We start from the raw sequence: 8,361 nt of genomic DNA, 5'->3' as shown, positions 1-8,361 counted from the left end.
TTTTTTTTTTTTTTTTTTTTTTTTTTTTTTTTTTTTTTTTTTTTTTTTTTTTTTTTTTTTTTTTTTTTTGAGATGATGTTGGGTTAATAATTTTTTTTTTACTAAAAAAATATATATATATATAAACAATATTTTTGGTTCTTTAAAAAAAAATATAATGTGCTACCTTAATGCCATAACCAAAATGTTCTTATACCTAATTCTTGTAGTTGAAAGGGAAGTAAGATCAATGGCACTCACACACCCACAAATAGAAATTAAACAAACACAAGTTTCTCATTGTAAGCTTGCTTAGTTGTTCTTGGAAATCATATTTTTCAAGCACGGTGATTATCTCCATCCATTCGGATTTTGTTGGCATTGGTTTCTCAATTTAATCTTGAGCTTGCACAACTCAATATAAAAACTGCTTTCTTGCATGGAGATCTGGAAGAGGATATATATATGGCACTACAAGTTTGTTTCCGAGGAGTTGAGCAACAACATTTGGTACGTAGATTAAAAAAATCTATGTATAGGCTGAAACAAAGAGTATATGGTCGTCACTGAACCTTTTAAAGAAGTTATTTGGATGCGTAGTTTAGTTAATGACTTTGATAATGCGTAGATGTGTTTTCTGATAGTTAGAGTGCTATTTATTTGTCGAAGAATCAAGTCCATCATGGTCGTACCAAGCATATCACAATCTTACTGATATGTTGACAAAGGTGATTACTCGTGAAAAGTTTTGGCATTTCTTGGATCTGATCAATGTTGGATGGAAAAAGTAGCTTGTTGACTTGGTGGCAACCAAACCGATTATCTGCTTGGAGATCTTTTGACGAGGTGTAAGTTGTCATGAAGATGTATTTGTTGAGGATTATTGGGAGTGAGTCCCATATTGGTTAATTTAGTGGAAGATCATGGGTTTATAAGTGAGGAATACTATCTCCATTTGTATGAGGCCTTTTGGGGAAGCCCAAACAAAGCCATGAGAGCTTATGCTGTATCATACCATTGTGGAGAGTCGTGATTCCTAACATGGTATCAGAGTCATGCCCTAAACTTAACCAACAAACATGAGAATCAAAACATATAAGTGTCATGATGCGACCGTGGAAGATTGTGCATCGTCTAACACATTAAGAAAGATGCGCATTTGGTTGGATTTGTCCACGATCGAAACATAACGATACAAATAAATGAAGCACAAACATCTTTTGAACTGAAAAATCTTAAGTATTTATGTTTTTCAATTCTTTTTGTTGTTGAGAATAGATATATATATGATAGATCATTTACAAGCGAGAAAGCACTACCAATTTTCCTAAACTTTCTTCTCAAGTTAAAAACTACTGACAATCTTAGTAATTAAATCACTAAATAGTCTACAATTACTATTAACAATTGTCTTAAAGTTGCTCCATAAGTTATAATTTCATCTACTAAGTCAAGTTTATTGGCTAACACATTCAAGCCAAGTTTAGACATGCATAAGATGGAGGCAACCAATAGACAAGAGTTTGGGCATGCGGCTCTGAAATTATGGTTGTCTAAATGGAATACGAATGCTCGCCAAATTTGGTATCAATCCAATACGGGAAGAATACTCGACAAGACCGTATGACTATTCACCAAAATCATATATAGTACTGTTAGCCAAAAAAATGACTCATAATGTACCTTAGGCCGCGTCATGGTGTCAGCTCTTCACCGCCCATCGACCCTGAATTTATGTTAACAGTACTAATAGAATCATTGAAAAAATTGCGATCAATTATGGTGAAAAATTGTTTACCAAATTTGGAGATGTGGTATGATTGAACTTGTCAATCGGTTCAATTGAATTGGTTCTCAACAGTTCACTTGGACTCCATGTTCATTTTTTAGGACCCATTTGAGAAATTTAGAAATTTTTGAAGAAGAAAAGTGCAAATTTTGCTAAGGAACCTAGCTATTTGAAACTTCTTTTAAAGCTCTTGCTTATAAGATTGAACTATTTAAGATTTACTTATAAATTTTAAGGGTAAATTAGGATGGAATTGATCGAAATCAATTTTAACATCATGAGGGATGAAAGTATGTATTTATGTCCAACCTTATTGAATTACCAAATACCATGTGAAATTAAGAAAATTATGAACATGATCGATGGTTTAGTTATGCAATTTACTGTGTCTTGTCTATCATTTATGCTTGTAAAATTGTATGATTATGTTACTATTTGAGGATCGTTAGGTATTCACCAACTAATTCTAGGTTGTGAACTAGTCGACATAAGGGCAAGGATCCAAATAGCATTTAAGTAGTAGGTAATAATGTAAGGTCACACCGTGATTATACAATATAGAGACTATTAAAAGGTGGTTAGAAATCACTTAATAGTGAATATTTTGACCTGATGCCAAAGATCTTCAACTGTTTGGTATGGACAAGGTTATGCTCTAAATGTATATATTTTTTCATGTCATAGGATACTGTATGTCGAGACGATTAGGGGATCTCCATCCATTACTTATCCATGAACTTGTTGAGTTGAGCACAAAGGTTCACATGGGTATATATAGTTGGCGGGTTCAAGAGTCTCCTCATTTTATGATTACGACATTAATGTGGCCTATTAGAACCTTGCAGAAGAACAAGACGTTTAGATCTAAATTATCCAAAAACCTCAAAAAATGATAAGGAATCAATTCAAGAGAAAATTTTGAAATAGATATTTTGATGATCAATATTAGAAATGAAGAAAACTCGTTTCTGAACTCATGATTCGAATCATTTCACAAAAGATTTGATAACACCACTTAAATTACTGTAACATGTAAGTTCTAAAACAGAAGAATTTGCAAAATAAAAGAACTTCGGGACTAAGATAGCTAAAAAGAAACTCTATTTATTTCAATTTAAAATTAGATGTCTTCCATGAAATGAAAAGAAAAAAAAAACTTTATATGTGTTATAATAACTTTTAACACTCATATTAAACCTAGCTTAAGTGATTAATAAAAATTGAAATACAATTAAATTAATGTAATACAAGTTTCATAAATTCAACTGTGAGTATCTTATGCAAGTTAAAATGCATTTTATGTATCATCCTTTTGAAGCTCAACTTTACGCAACATATAAGGAAGAACTCAATCATATTCGAGAACTTCTTTTGATGAGTTCACCATAACTTGAATAAAAGTGTAAAAGTGATTAAAGCTCGTTGTAGCTTCTTGACTCTTGACCTTATAATTAGATCTTGAGATATGACATTTCCTTAACCATAGTTCATATCAAAATGGTAAGGAATTAACTAGATTATCGATAACCATAATGAGATAGATGACCTTAAATGAGCTATAGGATTAAAACCAACGAGTTAAATGAGCTATATGAAAAATGGCCACGAGGCTAAATAGTTAGGAAAGACATCACATTTCTATGGGAATGGTGGTCGGGAATGGTCAGACTACACTGAAAAAATACTGCCTCAACTTTATGTGGAATGGTGGTCGGGACAAAGAAACACCTCATCTCATTCGTTGGCAAAAGGCCATCGATTTTGAAAGTTTCTTTGATCGTTTATCCTTAATGGCTCTCTCTCGGATTAAATTATCCCAAATAGTTATAGTCTAACAACACTCATAATCACTTGAAACGTTTTAAGCAACTGGTTCTGTTTCGTAAAGCTGTAATAATTCATGGAGTACAAGCAGGGATAGCAAAGCTGTAAACATATGAATCATATATATATACCGCAGAAGGTATATATAGTCTAACAACACTCATAACCACTTGAAACGTTTTAAGCAACTAGTTCTGCATCGTAAAGCTGTAATAATTCATAGATTTGAAGCAGGGATACAAAATTTAAATCTAGCAAACCCGTAAACATATGAATCATATATATACCGTAGAAGGTGGCGTCCACTCTCTAAAATCCTTCTATCAACTCCTTGAGAAACGTAAGATGGAGCAACATAAAATGGCAATGAGCTAACAGCATGCGTATGATGATGCTGATGGTAATATCGTGACTCGAACAAAGAAAAATTGCAATCAGATAAAAAAAAAATTAAAGATGACTAGAAACAACCAAGCGAACGAAGCTATTGGAATTAAATTCAAATTGAAGATGGAACACAGATCGGCCGAGGAGTACCTGAGTAGAATTGAAGCTTGAGATTTCTTTGAGTCCCCGGAACCTAAAAGCCATATTCGTTGCAGAAGAAGAAGGGAATGACATCAAGTCGACGGGAAGCTCATAGCCTGAGAGAAGGAAGCGGCAGTAGAATTGGCTTCGACGGCAACCGGGTTTATTGTTTGCTGATCTAAAGGGTTTTAGCGGGTTTTCGTCTGATTTGAGAGAAGGAAGAGTAAAGAGAAAAGTTGTCTCTTGAAAATATTCAAACAATGGGTTTTGGTTTTTAGTAGGGGTGTACATGGTCCAAGTTGGGAGATTTTTTTGACCCAACCCTCCTTAGTTGGATTGGTAACCCAACCCGACCCAAAAATTTTCACAACCCAACCCTCTATTTTTGGGTTGGGTTCGGTTGGGTTCTACTATTACTAACTTTTTTTTTTTTAAGTTTCTTTAAATTATTTTATTTATTCACAATTCATAATTATTCGATATAATGTTAGATAAAAAAAAATATTAAAAGTTCACAAATAAACACAAATCAATTTATAATTATTAAAAAAACTAAATTCATAAACAATAAAAAAAACAGTAACATCTCAAATTATTTAACAAAAATTAGTTAATTTAACCGTAGGTAAAATACAATGATAGATTATGAAATTAAAAAATGATAGAAATGAATAATTTAAATAAACTATTCAAAAAGAAAAGGTAAGGATAGATTATAAAATTTAGAAGAAACCATATATATATATATATATATATATATATATATATATATATATATATATATATAAATATATATATATAATAAAAATACCTTCAAAATCATATTAAATAACCTATCATAAATTATATTTTTAAATTAAAATAAAACTTATAAAATGTGATTGGTTAGTTTATTCCGATTATTCCGATTAAAGACAATGTATTTAAAAATAGTATAAAATGAATAAATATATATTTGTTAATTTATTTACATTACAAACCACATGTATACATAAAAAATATAAATACCTCCAAAATTATATTAAATAACCTTTCATAAATCATATTTTTAAATTAAAATAAAACTTATAAAACGTGTTTGTTAGTTTATTATTATCGTTGGTTTATTTCTATTATAAATAATGTATTTAAAAATAGTATAAAATGAATAAATAGATATTTGTTAATTTATTTACGTTACAAACAATATGTTTAAAAACAAAATAGAGTGTTGTGATATAAAAAATAAAAATACCTCTAGATTAAATTAAGATAAAACTGTGATTTGTTAGTTTATTATTATTCCTATTGAAATATTGAGATAATTTTTTTTTGTTAATCGAGTAAAAATAATATGAAATATTGAAGTAATTTTTTATGTTTAGAATAGAATTTTATAATATATAAGAGAAACTAAATAAAATAATATAATATATAAAAGAAACTAAATAAACAATAGGTTTAAAATTAAAATAATTTTATAATATATAAAAGAAACTAAATAAAATAATATAATATATAAAAGAAACTAAATAAACCATATGTTTAAAAACAAAATAAAGTGTTGAGATATAAAAAATAAAAATACTAACTAATCTATCAAAAATCATATTTTTAAATTAAAATAAAATTTATAAAGTGTAATTGGTTAGTTTATTACATGAAATATGAAATACGGAGGATTTTTATTTTTTTTTTTTTAATTTATTTACTTTACAAATCAAAATAATATGAAATATTGAAGTAATTTTTTATATCTAGAATTTTATAATATATAAAAGAAACTAAATAAAATAATGTAAATATAAATGAAACTAAAAATAGAATAGAATTTTATAAAATAATGTAAATATAAATGAAACTAAAAATAAAATAGAATTTTATAATATATAAAAGAAACTAAATAAAATAATATAAATATAAATTTAGAATATAATTTTATAGTATATAAAAGAAACTAAATAAAATAATGTAAATATAAATGAAACTAAAAATAATAAAGTAGAAACAAAATAATAAAAAGATAAAATCGACTTGGGTCGAACTTGAACGAATATTTTAAAAAAGCCACTCCAATAGATCTTAACATACGATTGAATTCTCAATGTTATTTATAAGTTTATTCGCTTTCGGGTCTAACCCGAGTTTTTTATCATATGAACCGAAAACTGAACCGAGATACTCCGAGTCCAGAAAAACAACCCAACCCAACCCCTATAATTGGGTTGGTCCGGGTTGTCGGGTTAGATGTACACCCCTAGTTTTTACTAAAGAAAGCTCATTTATTATTTAGATAAATAAATTATTTGTAGTCTTAAATAAATTTTAAATAAATAAAGGTTATATTCGTGTATATATTGTATGACCTTATACAAATAAATTATTTTTCAATATATATATTCGAAAGAGAAGATTTAAATTGAAGGAAAAAAAAAATAATCGTTAAATAAATATGAATTTTAAATAAATAAAAGTTATATACGTATGCATATCGTATGACCTTATACAAATAAATTATTTTTAAATTGAATAAATTATTTTAAATAAATTATTTTTCAATATATATATTCAAAAACTAAGATTTAAATCGAAGAAGAAAAAAATTAATCGTTAAATAAATATGAATTTTAAATAAATAAAAGTAATATATACGGTACATATTGTATGACCTTATACAACTAAATTATTTTTAAATTGAATAAATTATTTAAAATAAATTATTTAAAATAAGAGTTAACTAAATTATTTTTCAATATATATATTCGAAAAGTAAGATTTAAATTGAAGAAAAAAAATTAATCGTTAAATAAATATGAATTTTAAATAAATAAAAGTTATATACGGGTACAAATAAATTATTTAAAATAAAAGTTACATTTATTTTAAATAAATTATTTTTCAATATATATATTCCAAAAGTAAGATTTAAATTGAAAAAAAAAAATAGTCGTTAAATAAATATATATACGATTTTGTACAAATAAATTATTTTTAAATTGAATAACTTATTTAAAATAAAAGTTACATTTATTTTAAATAAATTATTTTTCAATATATATTCGAAAAGTAAGATTTAAATAGGAAAAAAAAATTAATCATTAAATAAATATGAATTTATATACATTATATACGTGTACCTATTATATGATCTTATACAAGTTGACACATATTTAGCACCCTCCTCATCTACCCTCTACAAAGAAGAAGCAGTTTTTAAATTTAATCTGTTAAATACGACCCTCGGTTAACTTGTATGGATCTACAATTACAACTGGTGGTCTATAACTTGAATGGGACATGGTAATCCATATAGAAAGCCTTCGTATATCTTTGGTTCAACGTTGAGAATTACCTTCATCTTAGCATAAACGGATGCGGTGAGAAGACTGTCAGACCCAGCAAAGTGGGCAGTACCAATGCGATTAACTTGGAGCAGTTTTTTTAAGCCTAGGTTGCCATTGAGGAAGTAGTTAGAGTATCGAGCCATATACTTGAGGTCAGTGACTGTTCCTAATAAATGTGTAGCAGTGGTGGCGAAGATAGACATAGACGTAGGCATGCACATTATGTTGGTAATGTTTGAGGTCGGTGACTGTTCCTAATAGATGTGTAGCAGTGGTGGCGAAGATAGACATAGACGTAGGCATGCACATTATATTGGTAATCTTCATTAAATAGGCGATGTCATACCATCCATGAAATGTTACCCATCTCTGTATTCTCCCACTAGGGCTACGAAGGATAGGGTTAAATTGTCTACCAAATTCATGGAGAGAAATTTCATAGCTTCTTAGTATATTGAAATCAAATTCCTTATTTTTTAGAAATGAATCAGGTGGTGAGTAAACACCTTTCATATTACTAATTTTATCAAAATCTTGAAAGTTAAACTCTCAAATCATCCCTATCTTTCCATTCTCATTTGTAAGTGTGAGTGGTAACTAGAGGATGCTCAGTCTTCAATTGAAGGCATTCATAGAATTCTTCCTCTCAAACGAATTCTTCCTCTCAAACGCCCTTGAGAGTCCATTTTAAAAATCCTAAAAAAAAATACATCAGTAAAACAAAACTAAAAAATCACGATTTCTCTCCACCAACTTAAAATTTAATTTTTATCTGAAAACTCAGTATTCATAGCTACAATTGGGTATTCTGATAGGTAGTGCTTCATAATTTATGTCTCCTCCAATCAATTGTGACACCAAACATCTCTCCTACTGCCTCTAACTATAGCAATTTCTTGTTACAAGAACTATTTGTTT

Source organism: Cucurbita pepo, chromosome LG15, assembly GCF_002806865.2.
Source record: "Cucurbita pepo subsp. pepo cultivar mu-cu-16 chromosome LG15, ASM280686v2, whole genome shotgun sequence".
Lineage (NCBI taxonomy): Eukaryota > Viridiplantae > Streptophyta > Magnoliopsida > Cucurbitales > Cucurbitaceae > Cucurbita > Cucurbita pepo.
The sequence above is the reverse complement of the archived record's forward strand: the minus strand, read 5'-3'. Positions refer to the sequence as shown.